At 41.1% G+C, this 19,156-nt stretch overlaps 1 protein-coding gene across 2 annotated transcripts in view; it reads left to right on the plus strand.

The window, feature by feature from the left end:
- Positions 1-410: 410 nt before the first annotated feature.
- Positions 411-19,156, plus strand: part of LOC124621941 (adipocyte plasma membrane-associated protein-like) — a 121,170-nt gene continuing 102,424 nt past the window's right edge. Inside the window, exon 1 of one of the 2 annotated variants that reach the window (XM_047147472.1) lies at positions 411-477. The gene's annotated coding sequence lies outside the window, so the exon portion shown is untranslated. The other variant, XM_047147457.1, reaches the window with a different exon arrangement.

The raw sequence follows: 19,156 nt of genomic DNA on the forward strand, positions 1-19,156 counted from the left end.
AACAACGTTGCAAACATTGTTGCAAAACATGTTTCAAATTCAGTGTACACCCGGCTTTACGCAAGCGGTGATGGGGGGCATGGACATGTGAGTGTGTGGAAACCAGGCTTCAAAAACATTTCGCTCACCAGTTTAGCGGCAATTTCCTGACCATACGCGACGATTTGTCTGCATAGATGTAAACTGCGCCCATAAATTAGAGTGCATTTGCTCCAACTTGCGAAAATTTCCGTGTAAACCCTATGATTTGCCTTCTCAGAATTTTTGCGCAGAAAGTCATAGTGTGTGAACTGTGAACTGCTCTTGAAATAAACGAAGAGATTTACCCATGGTTGACCAGTTCGATTCGTCGATATTATCGATCTATGTGTATGGTCGCGTTATTACTGGTTGGGTGGATATTTTCAATTTTCGATAGTACTAAGTCACCACCAGCTGTTACGTGCTGGAAATAGCAGAAAACGCAGAAGCACTCGCGTGCGTAACATGGAATTAAAAATAACTACGAAAGAGGAATGTGTTACCGAATTGTTAATTTGCCGACCTGTTGGTTTCGTGGATGCTTCATAGGGAGATAACAAGCAGTTAAGACAGGTGTACCGTATCTGTCGAATTTAAAAAAAAAGAAGTGTAGCGAAACTGCGACGAAACAGGCATCGCTCAATAGTAGTTATTGTAATGGACACTTAACTAGCTGATGAAGTCGACGATCTGCCCTTTAACATCAGCATGGACTTCGGAACATAAGTCACAAATTGACGACATTGTTTAACACTATCTCAATACGAAATTATCAATTAAATGTATATAATCACAGCGTGACTAAATCGTCGTCGTCTGCATTAGATTAGCTCTCCTGTCAACACGAGTTGTTAATGAGATACAGCAGAAGCAATGTAAGAACTTGTTTGTCATCGGGCCATACGGAGAATTGGAAAGTCACGCTCCTGTTAACGAGTATTTAGTTACGTGGAAGTGCGGAGGTAGTGCGTGCGGCGAAAAGATTTTGAATGTTTATCTGCCTCCTTTCGCAGTACTTCATCCAAAGGTTAGACGCTTCATATAGTAATGTATTATTTACATGTCAGCTCTTAACAAGAACGCCGAGATCACTAGTCCATGGGACAACAATTGCGAAAGTGCGAAAGCAGTGTACCTATATAGGAGTTAGATCACTCTTGTTATTGCAACTTGATTATCTGAGCAGACTTTTCATCCCAAATGTAACAACGAATTCTTAATGGCGTGTTTGCCAGAAATATATTATCGGAATGCCACATACGAGCCTGAAACTGCTGTTAAAAGCTTTTGGGTATGGAAGCACCCTCTTAATTGTCTTCAGACAGCCACACATTACGTCGCAACAATTTACAGTATTGTCTAGTGAAATAACTGCAATCTTAAAAAAAATCATTTAAAAGTTTTCACTTTCATTTATTTGCTGTGTTGTTAACCGATCGTATAGCGGTATCTTTAAACATCTGTAACATTTCGAACGCATTTTCGAGGAAGGCAAGCAGCAGATTGTTACATGTTCCAGAATGAATTCGTTTTGCAGAATTGTTTCCACTCCATTTTATAAATGATCTACAAATACCAAGAACTGTTGCAGATCTTTATCACCATTTCATCTGAAGATGTTCAAGCATTTGCCAAGGCTGGTTCTTTAACAAAACCAGTTGTGATGAATTTCCCCAATATGTATATAACTGAGCTGTCAGTGTTTTAACAAACCCTTAAACACAAAGAAATAAAAATAGCACCTAGGAACAGACAACGTCCCTTCAGCACTTCAGATCATTAATTCGAATTTAGAACTTGTCAAAATAACTTAGTAACCCACCCCTATTAAGAGTTTCACATGCTGTTTACATTCTGTGGACACTCATCCTCTTACTCTCTCTTTTAAAACTTTACGATTTCCTTTGCTGAAGAGAGGTCATATGCCAGTGGGGGTTAATTTATGATAGACATACACACCAATCAATTATTGCTCAAGTATTTAAATTTTTTGAATCTGTTGGTGTTAAAAACTACTGAGATGACATACCAAGACTGCAAAAGGCTTTCTGTGAGTGCAGTATGTTCAGTGTTGGATTGTGTAGCCACTCGTTGCTGCAAAGAAGAACCAATTTCTTGATGACACATAGCCCTATATCCAGAAGTAGTCACTCACAGTGCTGGGTTACAATAAAAAAAAGTGTGGACTGTCTTATGGAATTAAATAGGCTGCTGTTAGAAAGCTCTTCATACTATTTTACGTTAAAAGTATAGTGTTTTCCCAAGAGATTAAACATTAGAGTTTTGGTTATATGTGGCTGTAAGACTGCTTTAACGGAGATGGTTTCTCCCATCTGTAAGGAGTGTGCAATTTTTTGCACTATTCAAGTGTGCGTGATGGACTGACAGAAAGCCAGAGGCATGCCTTTGCAAACACTGCAGAGGATGTCTTATTACACTATAGTGGACGGTTGAATCTTTGAATTGACCCTTGAGGTATACATGGATAGCACAAATGGTAGTACACTATCCATGAAATACAAACATTTGTGTTTTAACCCCACTCTGTACATAGTTTCTAATTCGTTACATGTAATCAACTTAATATATACTCTGTAAAAAGAAGAAAAATTTTCATGTCATGACAGACTATGCTTGCTGTCCATTTAACGCAACTTCCATATTTTTATCAATATTGTGGTTTCTAGCCACCATCCACAGTATTTTCTTAGCATTCTTCTTTAGTCCTGCTGCAATCCCCTTCTACTCTGTTTTGTGTGTGTGTGTGTGTGTGTGTGTGTGTGTGTGTGTGTGTGTGTGTGTGGGAGGGAGGGGGGGGGGCATGCGTATTTATTCATCCGTGGAACAATAAATATTGTATGGATGTCGTCAGATTACAACACATGAGCACACATACATTTGCAATTAAACAGGTTTCTCATATTTTGTGTAGTTTTTATAACTAGTCATACACATATTTATAGTTTCATAATATTTTGGCGATAATGTCATATGTTGCTAATAATCTACATCTATGTTAAATATTCTTTTACAGTATAACAACTTTTACTTACTAAAAAGGTTTTAAGCTTTTGTCTGAAAGTGAGGGGCTCATTTATTTCTTTAATTTCTTGTGGTAATTTGTTATACAGTTTTATCCCATTATAAAATATACTTTTTTGTGTCTTTGCCTTGTTATTGCTATCTAGATGGAGGTGGTGACAAGCTCTTGTTTCATGGTCATGTATTAGGCTGTTTGTGTTGTACATGTTGAGATTTTTCTTAATGAACATTATGTTCTGAAAGATATACTCACAAGAAACAGTTAGAATTCCTAGCTTTCTAAATAATTCTAGACAGTGGGCCCTGTTGTTGCTATTTGTTATTATCCTTATGGCTCTTTTTTGTACTTTGAACACAGTTTGTATGTTACTGGCACTTGTTCCCCAAAACATGATCCCATAGCTGAGGACTGAGTGTAGATATCCGTAATATGTTATTTTAAGACAGGTATTATTGCATACCGGTGCAAGGATTCTAAGAGCATAGCATGCTGTGGATAATTTCTTTGCCAAAATGTTGACATGGTTTGTCCATTTCAGTTGGCTGTCTACATTCATCCCTAAGAATTTGGTACTTGTTACACATTCTAATTCATTATTATTAACTTTTATTCTAGTGGCATTGTGTTTTTTGTTCAATTGGAAGTTAATATAGTTAGTTTTCTTTACATTTAGGGTTACTTTATTTTTTAATGACCAGTTGTGGACATCATTGAGAGCCTCGTTTGCTCTTTCTGACAGTTGTGTTGGATTTTCACCTGTTATTACTATGTTGCTGTCATCAGCAAAAAGTATTTTTTCGCCATGTCTGATACTTTGTGGGAAATCGTTAATGTATATAAGAAACAATATTGGGCCTAATACACTTCCCTGTGGGGCACCTATATTCACATTTTCTGGGTCAGACAGGTCTTTTATAAGGGAATTGTTTGAAACTTGTGATATCTCAACTCGTTGAACTCTGTTTTCCAAGTATGATTTGAACCACTTCTTTGTCACACCTCTTATTCCTATTTGCCCTAATTTATGAAGTAAGATTTTGTGGTCAACTGTATCAAAGGCCTTGGACAAGTCTAAAAAGATACCACTTACATTTTTACCTTTGTCCAGTGCTTCTAAAATTACTTTAGTGAACTGTGCTATAGCATATTGTGTGCCTTTTCCGGGCCTAAAACCAAATTGGTCATTTGAAAGAAGATTATATTTATTCAGGTAATTTAGCAGTCTCTTTTCGACTAGTATTTCTATTATTTTAGAAATGATAGACAGTATAGAGATCGGCCTGTAGTTCTCTACATTTTCCACATCTCCGTTTTTAAGGATAGGTATAACTTTTACTTGTTTAGGTACTCCGGAAAGTATCCAGATTCGAAAGATTCATTAATTATGTCTGTTAATGGGCCCTTTATGGAGTCTATACAATCTTTAATTACGCAGACTGGGATTTCATCAAGTCCTACTGAAGTTTTATTTTTTATTTGGTGTACTACTAGTGCCACTTCCCTTTCTGTAGTTGGCAAGAGCACCATTGAGTTTGTTGGCTGGTTCTAAGTAGGTAAATCATACGTATCTGGAAATTTCTGCTGTAATTTTTTTGCAATACTACTGAAATATGAGTTTACAAAATCAGCTAATTTTTTAGGGTTACCTACTGGTACATCTTTGTTTTTAATATGTGAATTGAGGTCCTTTTTAGCAGAGTTAGATGTTTCCTGTTTGACGATGTTCCAGGCTGCTTTGCTCTTGTTTTCAGCTTCAAGTAAAAATTTTGTTGTTTGAAAGTTTTTTTGCGGCTAGCAACACCTTTCTGTAAATTTTCCTGTACTTTTTGTAGGATTGCAGAACTTCTGGGTTAGATTGATTATTTTTTATGGAGTTGAGATATCTAAGAGTTTCTGAGGATTTTTTGATACCTGTAGTCACCCACTGATTTCTCTTTGTAGTTTTAATTTGATGAAGAGTTTTGGGAAACATCTCTTCAAATCTGAGTTTGAAAATTGACATGAACTTGATAAATTTCTGATTTGCATTGGTTTCTGCATAGACTTCCCTCCAATCTTCATATTCTAGCTGGGATTTAAACTGATGCAGGGCTGATTTGGAAAACATTCTTTTGCGGCTTTTCGCGGATGATGCTGTAGTATACAGAGAAGTTGCAGCATTAGAAAATTGTAGCGAAATGCAGGAAGATCTGCAGCGGATAGGCACTTGGTGCAGGGAGTGGCAACTGACCCTTAACATAGACAAATGTAATGTATTGCGAATACATAGAAAGAAGGATCCTTTATTGTATGATTATATGATAGCGGAACAAACACTGGTAGCAGTTACTTCTGTAAAATATCTGGGAGTATGCGTGCGGAACGATTTGAAGTGGAATGATCATATAAAATTAATTGTTGGTAAGGCGGGTACCAGGTTGAGATTCATTGGGAGAGTGCTTAGAAAATGTAGTCCATCAACAAAGGAGGTGGCTTACAAAACACTCGTTCGACCTATACTTGCGTATTGCTCATCAGTGTGGGATCCGTACCAGATCGGTCTGACGGAGGAGATAGAGAAGATCCAAAGAAGAGTGGCGCGTTTCGTCACAGGGTTATTTGGTAACTGTGATAGCGTTACGGAGATGTTTAATAAACTCAAATGGCAGACTCTGCAAGAGAGGCGCTCTGCATCTCGGTGTAGCTTGCTCGCCAGGTTTCGAGAGGGTGCGTTTCTGGATGAGGTATCGAATATTTTGCTTCCCCCTACTTATACCTCCCGAGGAGATCACGAATGTAAAATTAGAGAGATTAGAGCGCGCACGGAGGCTTTCAGACAGTCGTTCTTCCCGCGAACCATACGCGACTGGAACAGGAAAGGGAGGTAATGACAGTGGCACGTAGAGTGCCCTCCGCCACACACCGTTGGGTGGCTTGCGGAGTATAAATGTAGATGTAGATATATGTACAAAGTTTAGGAGGAGTTTCTACATGAATGTTAGTTTTTAAGATCTGGCAGAGGTGGTCTGCTAGGCCCAGGTTTTGGACAACAATATGACATTTTTTACTATCAATATCTGTAGCTACATGATCTATAGATGAGGAGGATTCTTTCGTTATTCTAGTTGGACAATTAACAAGGGAGGCTATTCCATAACAGCTTAGAATATTCACGTATATGTTGCTAGCCTTATCAGGCTTCATCATATTAATGTTTAAGTCACCACAGATAATTACATTTGCTTTTGGTCCAGAAACCTTGTCTAAGCTTTGATTCAGTTTTGAGAAGAATATATCAATGTCTCCACTGGAAGAGCGGTACACACAAAATATGACAAATTTTTTTGCTATGCCAGGTCCTATTATTTTAACAGCGGAAAGTTCGAAATGTTTGTCCTCACCTAGATCTAAAAGATCATATCTTACTTTAAATGACATACCTTTTTTTTACATAGATACATGAACCTCCCCCATTCATTGAGTTTCTGCTATAGTAACATGCTAGGTCAAATGAGGCTAATGCAATGTGTTCAATTTGCTTCCCTTTGCACCAGTGTTCAGTGATACACAAAATTTGGCTATCAAATTTTTCCAATTCTACTTCTAGCTGTTGTGCTTTGTTCTTTATGGCTTGAATGTTTTGGTGAAACACTGTTAGGCATTTGTTTTCACTTATCTTGGTGGCGCCTTTCCCTTTAGACCTGATGCTAAACAATCCTTTAGATGAGCTGGTGGCATGGTTATTCTTCTGTTGATGACAGTGGAGGTGAGTCTGTTGCCAGTTTGACTTGGAAGTTCGTGTATCTGAAGGTATCTGCCTTATGTTAGTCTTGTAACTGAGGCCGGGTACCAAAAATCCTGCAGAGTTGTAAGTTTCCTGGTTCTTGTGCTTCTTCTGTTTGCTTCTGTTACTGCTGATGATGGAGAAGCTGGTGAAAAGTCTTTCACTGTTGAAGACTGAGGAGCGGCCAATACTGATGAAAGGTCATTGGCTGTTGGCACATCAGGCATTTTTTTCTTGTTAATGATGCAGTTGCGTAGTATGTAGCTGCATCTGCTGAAGTTGCTTTGGAAACTTCAGTGCTAGTTGAATCATTTATCTCAACTGTTTTTGAAGAAAGTGGAGATTCTAGTGCTGGACCTGTTGTCAGTGATTCAGTTTCATTTTCTTGTTGGAAATTTTCAGTTGCTGTGTTTGGTGGTGGAAGTGGTATGGTTGTGCTATTATTGTCCTTAACTGCCTTCACTGCATTAAGGATTTCTCGACTAATGAATGATTTTCCGAGTTTATTTCTGTGAAGCCCATGCCTTGTAAAATGACTTCTCTCTGCGGATGGTACGTCCACATATGTGGCATTTGGGAGGCTTCGGCAGATTTTCTCAAATTTCCTATTAGTAACTGTGATTTCTTTGTTGACACAGGATTCTTCTATAAGATCATGTTTTTGTGGGATACTGGCAATGAAGAAGTTGACATCTGTAATTTTCTGTAATGTACTTCTTAGAGCTCTTGTGGCGAGTTTGCCCTCGTTCCTATAAACATCATTAGCACCTCCTATTATTAGACAGTTGCTTCCCAGCTTCAAAGAATGTTCACAGTCTTTTAAAACTTCGCGCAAAGGGGCACCCGGTTTCGTATGTGCGCACGCACACATATGTAAGCATATGCTTGTGTGCATGCACTTTCCTCTTCATTCATCATCCTATGTAAAAGCTATTGCTATCTTTGTAGTATTCGTCACATGGTTTCCCTTTGCCTTGCATCCTCTGTGTTATACTTGAAGCATGCAAACTGAACTGCTGCACTGTGAATGCAGTCATTCATATTGTTGTATAACGAGCAGAATTATGCAGAAGGTTAGCCAACTATTATATAAAGACGGAACAAAGGAAGTTTCAGGTTTTAATTTTCTGCATGGAATGGACAAGAATGTGGAGAAAATTAGGCATAATCATGCATGGTCTTGTTGGAGAACCACCTAACATTTGCCTGTGTTGTTTATGGAAATCATTACAAAATTAAGTCATGGCAGCTGGACACCCTGCTCATCCCGAATTCTCCTGGACAATGCTCAAATCCTAATTTTTAAGTTGCGTTTTGTTTTTGATTTAGGAAAGCAATAGTTTGGAACGCAGAAAATGTCAGCATAGCTGCATGTTCTTTCACGTTACAATGATTAGTGATTTATACATCACATAACATACACTTATTAATCATATGATCAGGATACAGGAAAAATGTCAAAAAATAGTTATTTAATTCCTTAAGCCTTATGAAAGATAATAGCTAGTGCTATGGAGTCGTATTCTATTTTTTAAAATTTTTTATGAGTATGTACAACTATAGTTGCATAATAAGGCTAATGATCAGTGACATTGAGCCTAAATTATCAATTCATCTTTCATAAACTCCTGCACTGAGTGACACAGTTTCTTTTTCACTAGACTTGATGCATGTTCAGAATATTCTTGCCTTTTATTCTACTGAAAGTTTTCAGTCTCAAGTACTGGAGAGTCTTGTTATATAATTTTAATCCTTGGGTAGAAAGTATAAATTTATCTTTATTTATTGTATTATATGAATAATCAAAATGATTTTTCATTAATAATTCTGGTTTGTTACATTAAAAGATTATTGTTTTGTAGTTGTTGCGGGGGAGGGGTGGCAAGGGACTGTTAAAACTACCAGGTTTGCGAGTAAATGAGCAACAGGATTCTCTTAGACATGCAGCACATGTATTTCTGATGACATGTTCTCTGGAACTTAAATATATATGATATATTACCAGCATTTCCCAAAAATACAATGCCATACCAGCACTGATTCAAAATAAGTCTATTTTTCAATTGTCTTTGTGACAATGTCAGTGGCACTGGGTAATTGCATTGCAAATGCAAAGCTAACATATTTAGTTGATATGTACTCCCTTTGCATATTCCAGTATACATTTTTATCCAGATTTAGACCCAGTAACGTGACTAGTTCCACTTCTGCTGTACCCTTTTTTATGACTTATTTTAATTTTGTGATTTCAATAGTTAATAGTTGCACCCTGAGCTATAAGTACCATATGCATTTTTGAGGTGTTCAGAGACAATCTGTTTAACTGTTACCATGTTACAGAAAATATTAATGATGCAGTCAGATTATTTCTGCTTCACAATTTTCATTAAAACAAATGCTTCATCTGGAAATGGAACTGATGGAGAGTTGACATTAACAAAGAACCAGAAGAGAGTAGGATGGAATAGAGCCTTGAGATACATTATGGTCACTTTTCTTAATTTTGAAGGATAATTTGCTGCTTTTGAAGAGGGAATTACTCTTTGTCTTGTGTCATGTAGGTACAATATAAGAACTGTAGCACACTGCCCCCTAAACCTTTGTATTAGCAAGTTATGATTTCCTGAGTTGAAAGCCTTTTCGAGGTCTCAGAAGATACCTTCCACTTTACTAGTGAGTTGCTGATCTTGAGAAAGAAGTCATAAAAAGACATCTACAGTACTGTTTCTGCTCTGGAAATCAGTTTCGTTTGTTCAAACTAATCTTGTGTTTTCCAATAAAATGTTGTATGTTACTTGCAATTACTTCCCCAAACACCTGTGATCAGACAGGAGGAAAAGTGTTTGAGTAATAAATTACCCTATCTCCCACAGACCCCTTCTTGAAGAATGACTTTATTCCTGGACATTTCATGAAATCAGGAAAACAAACTTGTTCAAAAGACTGATTTATTAAAACAGGTAGTGGATTGTTTTTATTTATTTATTTACATTTTACGGCCTCCATTGGTCCACTCTAGCCAAATTTATACAAAGAATTTTTCAGTTTCCTGTCGGCCCAGTACTTCTTAATTCTTTCGGATCTCATCCTTCCTTCTTCATCGGAAATCACCCTTCCTATTGTCTGTTTGTTGATTCTTGTTTTCAATCTGGTTTGTTTGTCTGTGAGTTTCCTGATTTTGTCAGTTTTATTTCTTAGATCTTCCAACGTAACCTGTAGCTCATCCATACCTTCCTTGATTTCTGTAATCCATTTAATGTTGCACTTACTATTCCACAATTTTTCTATAAATCTCGTGATGATCCTTTTCTCTGGTGTTCTGATTAGATGTCCGAAAAGTGAAATGCTTTTCTTCCTGATTGTTCTCATTACTGGTTCTATTTCCTTGCAGACTGTTTCAATTGTAGCTACTCTCCAGTGTCCGTCTTTCTGGTACAATTTGTTGATGCGCATTCTGATGATTCTTCTCTCTGTTTTGAGTATTTTTTCTATTTGTGCAGTGTTAGTTGTTTTGAAGATGGTTTCACTTGCGTACATTGTTTCTGGTTGAGTGACTGTTTTGTAGTGTTTTAATTTTGTTGCTATTGACAGGCTCTTTTTGTTGTAGGTGTTCTTGGTGATATATTGTGCTCTAATAAATTTGTTTATTCTGTTATGCCATGTTGGCTTTTCATTGAGGTTATATGTTATGATTTCTCCCAGATATTTAAATTTATCTACAATTTTCATTTCTTGGTTTCCTAAGGCAGTTTTGTTTATGATTGGTGGGTCAGTTAACATGATGACTGTTTTTTCAGAGGATATTCCAAGACCAATTTTCTGTGCTATTTCCTGTAGTGAGATAAATTGTTTGGTTTCCTGAATATTGTTGGACAAGAGAGCAAGGTCATCAGCAAATCCTAGACAATTTAAACTTTTGTTGTCTTTGGTTCTTCCAGTTTGGATGTTCTTTGGGTTAATCTTGTACCATTCCCTCATTATTTATTCTAAAGCACAGTTGAACAGCAGGGGTGCCAAACAATCTCCTTGTCTTAAACCTGTTTTTATGATGAATGGCTCAGAGAGTTCCCCCCTGAACTTGACTTTGGTACAGTGTTGGTTAAGGTGAGTTCTATCAATTTGATTAATTTTATATGGAGCCCAAAATTTCTTAAGATTTTTAACATTGAAGGAAGCAGACATGGATACAGACATATGCTTTATTAAAGTTCACGAGTGGGTTGTTTATTGTGTAATACACTAATTTACTGAACATTGTATATTGTAAAAATAAGAACGTAAAAAATTGATGGTGTTGAATGAGAAGACATGAAGACTGACTTTTCTGTGCGGAACCTCAACTACAGATCTCAGGCCGGCCTCTAATTTCATAGAATGGTTAACAGTTTCATACATGCTCACTTACTGAAGAAATCTCAGACTCAGAGTTACCAAAAGCACTAAAGTAGTTTATTTTTTTCTTTATTTAACCATATGGCTAGGACCCCCCCATTGGGCAGGCCGGTCCCCGGGTGCCCGTCTTTCAATTTGATGCCATTTCAGTGACCTGCAGTCAATGAGGGTGATAGGATGATGATGAGGACAGCACAACACCCAGTCCTTGGGCGGAGAAAATTCCCCGTCCCAGCTGGGAACTGAACCCGGGCCCAGAGGATTGACAATCCGTCATGTTGACCATTCAGCTACTGGGAGCGGAAAGTAGTGAAGAAGTATTAAAGACTCATCGACCTTGTCAGCAGAGGCTGGTATGGGTTACCAAATGTGGAATTGCTGAACTGGGACTGGCTAATGCTCCTGTATTACTGTGAGCTCCGTACATACTTCTGTGCCCACCACTGTATTCTTATTGATCAGTTTCTGTTTCAGTGAATTGGGACCTTGGCTTAAATTAATGGAAAAGATTGCAAAAACAACTATATTAAGGCAGAAAAATTCCTCAAGCTTAGATTTAGCTACATGCTGGCAGATGAAGGAGTGTTGAGGCGAAACATGTTACCTGACCTCTGTTTTAGATGTAGATGTTCCTGAGGCAGCAGTGTCCTATTAAGTCTATTCAGGCACATGATGCACTGTTTGTGTGGACTCTGTTTTCGCCTCATTATCTTTTTGTAGTTACTCCATGGAGACTGAAGTTCAACTGTACAACACTCCCACGAGCGTTCACCCCGACTTATGTTTCGGATAAGCAAATGGCAAGAATTACAGTACTGATATTAAGAGAACAGGCAAACTGCCAAATGTATTTATCATTGTTAAATGAGATGATTGAACTTTTAAGGAGCGGAAACCTGCTATACCCAGAAGATTTTTCAAGTACCAGGTGCAATTTAGAAATCTGTGCCAAAGTTATGAAATGCAACTGTTTAATAGGAAAAATTCAGAAACCTCTGAAATGCAAAATTGTGTGGCTTATATCTAACTGTCATTTGCTGGTCAATACCCTAGATTTTAGGTGGGATTTTCTTTCATATAAAGATGTCAAAGAAATGGCTGTCAATCAATTACAGGAGAAGTGTATGACTAAGCTTAAAAATGTGAAGAAAATTAGGAGTTGATGAAAATAGGTGTCTTCATTTTGACATATAATAAGCTACTTCTCCCAGACCATATTAAGACTGGCTTATGTCTCAAAGTAATATGATATATTATGAAGAAATACCACAGGTTTAGCTGTATTGCATTGACAGAGGCAGGTAAGTAACAGTAGCACAAATATCTGTATTTGCAAGTGCCGCTACAAAGGTACACTTGCTTCCATACTACTCTCTCCTTCAGCCAGCCTGAAAAGTTGTCCACTGGAATAGCTATCCTCTTTTCCATGTTCCGCAGAGATCCTTCTGCAGACAATGCTGGTTTAGTTCTGTTGAGAGAAGACATGACAAAATCAAACTTTATTTTAAACAGATAACATTGCTTTTTGAGGACATTGTTCTTGCCACTTGAACTGTTGGACCATGGCTTTGCTGGGTCGATGAACTGTTCCTGTGTTGATTAGCAGAATGACGTCGTAGAGGAGAGGTGCTCATCAGCCTGATGACCAAGCTTGCGCTATGTAACAGCAGGACATGTTTAGTACCAAGAACATTCATTCTGGATGCTGACAATATAGGTGTAATCCAGCACCTCTGAAAGCTGAAGTTGTTAAATCTTACAGCTCTGGTTGTACTTCTGAATGAGCTGACTAGGTAGAAAAACTGGAAGAAATGTAGTAATCATTGCCCAACGGTGATGTCCAGGCACTCCAACCTGCTATGCATTCTAGAGTGGGAGTCCCACTGTAGGAGAAACACTAGCCAGTTGGCTTACTTCTTAGATGTCAGCAGCTGCAGGCATATGCCTCAGGTGAAGTCTGCATGTAGTCAATATTGTGCCTTTGTACCATTGTGTCATCTGCTGGGTGGTTACCTCCTGTTGATGGCCACATGCCTGGTGAGCCTGGATTCAGTTAGCATTGCCCAATCTAGCACACTGCCACTATGGGAGCGGTCAGCTGCATGAGCTGTTCTCTCTCATGTGTTGCCAACAATTGCGCCACCTTACGTCAGCTCTCTGCTACTGTGCTACTACTAACATATGATGACCCAAGCATGCATCACGTTCCTGGCAGACTACTTCTAAGCTGGCGCACTTCAGCGACTGTGGCCAACAAGTATCACCGATGGCAGCTATCTCCTCTCCAGCTACAATTCTGTATGTATAACTGTCATGAATTAATGTCTGTCTTAACCATGTATGTTTTACTGACAGTTTACTGTTCAACTCCAGCTCACTGCCACAACTGCACCCAGGTCCAGGTAGGGGAAATAGCACTCCATCACAACACAGTAGCAACTAATCCATCTACCACAGTAGGGGTCATATACATCCTCTACGGAACTATCCATCCACATACTATGATCTGCCTTGAAGTTTATGCCCTGTGGTCCAACACACTGCACTAATCTCTGAGGAGCCTTCCTAATAGTGTGAATTCTGCTGCAAGGCCAAATTTTATATACTGATACAACCACAGAGGCTTTTGGCAAAGCATTTATAGCCATATCCTATTTCATAGGGCTCGTAAGTTCAGTGTAGAATGCAGGAGAGCTTCTCTGGAGTTTGGAAAGTGGAAATACACACATCAAAAAAAGTTTTGCATCTCCCCGGTTCCCAGAACTCCTGAACATAGATGTTGACTGTGGATATTATATCACAGACACAGTTCCCTTGACTGTTCAGAGATGTCACTAAACCCATCCAAAGATGTAAACAACCATGCACGAGCAGTGCCTATTAGACGGAGGGAGTCCGACGGCCGATCAGTTCCAGTCATTCCACCAGGAAGGAGGTACATGGTTTGTGTTGTCTGTAGTTCAGCCATGCCTAGATGGTCAATACCATGGTTCGATCGCGTCCGCGTAGTTACTTTGTGCCAGGAAGGGCTCTCAACTAGGGAATTGTCCAGGTGTCTTGGAGTGAACCAAAGTGATGTTGTTCAGACTTGGAGGTACAGGAACTGTTGATGACATGCCTCGCTCAGACTGACCAAGGGCTACTACTGCAGTGGATGACCGCTACCTATGGAGTATGGCTCGAAGGAACACTGACAGCAACGTGACCATGTTGATTAATGCTTTCCGTGCAGCCACAGGATGTCATGTTACGACTCAAACTGTGCGCAATAGGCTGCATGATGCACAACTTCACTCCCGACATTCATGGTGAGGTCCATTTTTGCAACCATGACACCATGCAGCGCAGTAGAGATGGGCCCAACAACATGCCGAATGGACAGCTCAGGATTGGCCTCACATTCTCCTCACCAATGAGCATTGCATAAGCCTTCAGCCAATCGTCGGAGACATGTTCTGAGGCAACCCCGTCAGGCTAAACACCATAGACACTTTGTCCAGCAAGTGCAGCAAGGTGGAGGTTCCCTGCTGTTTTGGGGTGGCATTATGTGGGGCTGACGTCACTGCTGGTGGTCATGGAAGGTGCTGTAACGGCTATATGATATGTGAATGCCATCCTTCGACCGATAGTGCAACCATATCGGCAGCATATTGGCGAGGCATTCGTCTTCATGGATGAGAGTTTGCGCCCCCATTGTGCACATCTTCTGAATGACTTCCTTCAGGATAATGACATTGCTCGACTAGAGTGGCCAGCATGTTCTCCAGACATGAACCCTATCAAACACGCCTGGGATGGTTTGAAAAGGCGTGTTTATGGACGACATGACCCACCAGCCACTCTGAGGGATCTACGCCGAATCGCTGTTGAGGAGTGGGACAATTTGGATGAACAGTGGCTTGATGAACTTCTGGACAGTATGCCACGATGAATACAGGCATGCATCAGTGCATGAGGACTTACTACTGGGTATTAGAGATACCAGTGTGTACAGCAACCTGGACCACCACCTCTGAAGATCTAGCTGTATGGTGGTACAACATGCAATGTGTGGTTTTCATCAGCAATAAAAATGGAAAAAATGATTTTTATGTTGATCTTGTTGTGTCTAGACAAGACAGCCTAGACACAATGAGAGGAAGCCGAAAGGCACACGCCAAGTTAAAGCAGGATTGCGTGAGGTCTGAAACAGGATACGTAATGAATGCTATAAAGAAAAGTACGTAGCTTCTGGAATACTTAACTTTAATCCATCCTTTTGGTACATCTGGAGATTGTGGCGATACAAGTGAGACTCTTTAGATACATGCAATGTTACTAATGGCGCCTTGCTAGGTCGTAGCCATTGACTTAGCTGAAGGCTATTCTAACTATCTGCTAGGCTAATGAGCGAGGCTTCGTCAGTGTGCATCGCTAGCTACGTCGTCCGTACAACTGGGGCGAGTGCTAGTCCGTATCTCGAGACCTGCCTTGTGATGGCGCTCGGTCTGCGATCACACAGTGGCGACATGCGGGTCCGACATGTACTAATGGACCGCGGCCGATTTAAAACTACCACCTAGCAAGTGTGGTGTCTGGCGGTGACACCACATTCCTCCCCCGCAAATCGGCGAACGGTTGTGTAATAAGGCTTCCGCCCGCCGTGGGGAGGACCCCATGTTGACGTATGCGATGAGGTGGGGAGCCTAACAACAGGCGAGGCTGTGCCACCCGCGCCTGGCCATTCGGTCCGAGAGGATCTAGGAAACGCCTGAAAACCTAGTCCAGGGTGCACGTCAACATGCGGTGTATGCTCCTGTAAAGAGACAGGAGGGGCCGAAGGGTCGACCTCCATTGCGTCGAGGTATCCGACGCGCGATGACGTCATGTGGTCCGGAGCGGGGAAGAGTTCCATGGCGGAGGACAGCTGGTCACGGGAAGCGATCGGCGGCGCGTGACCCAGGGAGGCGCTTGGCGGCTGCAGCGAAGCGTCCACTGCGGGTGGCGCCGGCTGGAGGACAGGTGGCGGCGGCGGCACGTCGCCATGGGGCAAAATGGAAGGCATCGCCGGTAACACCTGGGGATGAGGCGAGCCAGTAGATGGGTCCCCAGGGCACTGACCGGACGGCACCATCGCTGAAAGCAGACGGGGAGTGGCAGAACCCGTGCGACGACAGAGGCGCAGCTGATTGAGATGCCGACGCACCTCACCAGAGGCCCCCAAAACCAAATACATCGCGCGGCCGAGGCAGCGAAGAATGCGCCCTGCGAGCCAACGCCGTGAACCTCGATAGTTGCGATAGAATACAACGTCGCCTGGAGCAAAAGCAGAAGTCTGCCGCTGCACTGGAACCTGATGCGGCGGATGCAGCAAAGACATCAAGGTTCGATTCCGGCGTGAAGCAAAGGGCCTGGAATGGTTGTGATTGTCTGATCTGAGCTATTTCTGGCAAACACTTTGAACATGTCCTTTCTTATTACAGAAAAAGCAAATAGCTTCGCGTGACGGGCAATTTTCACGCGAATGTCTAGTAGCACACCGCGGGCATGATTTCACTGCATTTGTATGCTGGCGCGGCACACCTGGTTTAGAGCGTGGCGGCAGCTGCGTGGACGTGTGCGAGGGCAGTTTACCAGGCCTTGCAGCGCGCCCGGCGGGCCGGTTAATGTTACACACGGCTGGCGAAGTTGCAAATGATTCCTGAGCAAAGTCAAGTGTGTCTTGTCTATCCAATATGTCTATCACTTGTTGAAGGGAGGGATTGACGAGTTTCAAAATCTGTTCCCGTATGCGAACATCAGAAACGTTCTGTGCTATTGCATCACGTACCATAGTATCTGAATAAGGGAGTCCACATTCACACTCAAAAGCACAATCCCTTGTAAGGCCTTGCAATGTTGCAACCCACTCCCTATTAGTTTGACCGGCCGTACGTGTGGTACGAAAGAAAGTATACCTTTTTGCAACTACATTAACTGTTTCCTTGAAAGAGGCGTCCAATGCCGACAAAATTTCGTCGTAGGACAGAGTTGCTATGTCGCGTCGGGGAAATAATTTCACTATCACACGGTACGTTTGCACCCCTACACACGCCAATAAATGAGGCTGCCACTCATTACCTTGAATTCTGTAGGCGGCGAGATGAAATCCAAACTGGCGTGACCACTCCGTCCAGGATTCCACGTCTGCTTGAAAATTACGGAATGGTGGTGCAACTGCATGTTGTGGCTGCGGTAGTGGTGAAGCGGCGGCGGCCGCATCGTTTTGCAGTGCACATTGACCCTGGACGAGCTGTCCAAGGGCATCCAATAACGCCTGCGTCTGCTGATTCTGCAAGCGATAAAATTCGGACAGTACATCTGGTGACGCCATGACACAAGTAAATGTAAGCAATTAGAAAGAACAAGACCCTTTCCGTTGACTCGTCGCCAAAAATTGTTGTGTCTAGACAAGATAGCCTAGACACAATGAGAGGAAATGCTATAAAGAAAAGTACGTAGCTTCTGGAATACTTAACTTTAATCCATCCTTTTGGTACATCTGGAGATTGTGGCGATACAAGTGAGACTCTTTAGATACATGCAAGGTTACTAATGGCGCCTTGCTAGGTCGTAGCCATTGACTTAGCTGAAGGCTATTCTAACTATCTGCTAGTCTAATGAGCGAGGCTTCGTCAGTGTGCATCGCTAGCTACGTTGTCCGTACAACTGGGGCGAGTGCTAGTCCGTATCTCGAGACCTGCCTTGTGGTGGCGCTCGGTCTGCGATCACACAGTGGCGACACGCGGGTCCGACATGTACTAATGGACCGCGGCCGATTTAAAACTACCACCTAGCAAGTGTGGTGTCTGGTGGTGACACCACAGATCTCTATTCCAATTTTCCATACAGGTTCCGGAACTCTTGGAACTGAAGTGATGCAAAACTTTTTTTGATGTGTGTAGGGAAGCTTTAAGGCAGCTCGTGAGAAATGTCTGGACAGTTTAGTTGGTAAGAAGAATCCCTGCAGAAGGATAGGGCTCACATGTGAGTCCCATTCTGGCACACTGTTTTATTCTGAGAGAAAGTTTCCCAACAGTGGCCAGTCTGCTGCAAAATGGAAGTTTTCATGTGGAGAAATCAACTGGTTTGCAACCAGTTATAAAGTTTCCACTGTGTTGCTATAGGTCAGGCAGAGATTAAAACAAAAACGGGTGTAAAACATCAGACAAAACTTATTCATCAGGTACTCTATGTGACAGCCATTGTACAGAAACAATGAAGTATCTAGTATGCATAAAAGAATAATCTGGTTCCTCAAGTAACACAAGGTTATCAGAGGACCCAAACTCAACAGGAAAGTAAGTGGACAGGATAAAAAAATCATCTGTGAAATAGATCTCACATTGCAGTGGGAAATGAGCAGGTTCAGCACACATCTCAAAAAACTGAAACTCAAGGAAGACCTACAAGTATGTTTGCTTCTCTAGAATAAGTGCATTTTTAATCATGTAACACACTTGAGCTAAGAGGCTGCTATCACTACTTAAAGGTTGACCTCACAGAGAATATGTCTAAATGTGGAATGGCTTCCTGTATAAAAAAAAACATTTAATGCCCCTTACATGTCGTAGGCATCCAAACAGTGGCTGCTAATGCTTGTATTTTTTTTTGGGATCAAAGTATATCTCAGTTAGTTTACAACACAAGAGGCTACAGATTATGAATTAATCAATGACCTTGTAACACATCTGTGCCTTCTATTACTCTTTCTCGCATCCTTTAATGTATTTGATATGCTAGGAGACCCAACATCTGATTTTCTCAGGTGTCAAGTTGATGAAATTCCCATGATGTCCTATAAGCTATGTATGTGCAATAGGTGACACAACATGCAATTTGGTGTTGCTACAGAATCTTCCTCTGCCACAATTTTGTTTCCCCATCATTGTAGGTTCTTCGTAGTGGGAAGTTTTTAA

The sequence above is a fragment of the Schistocerca americana genome, chromosome 1, assembly GCF_021461395.2.
Source record: "Schistocerca americana isolate TAMUIC-IGC-003095 chromosome 1, iqSchAmer2.1, whole genome shotgun sequence".
NCBI lineage: Eukaryota > Metazoa > Arthropoda > Insecta > Orthoptera > Acrididae > Schistocerca > Schistocerca americana.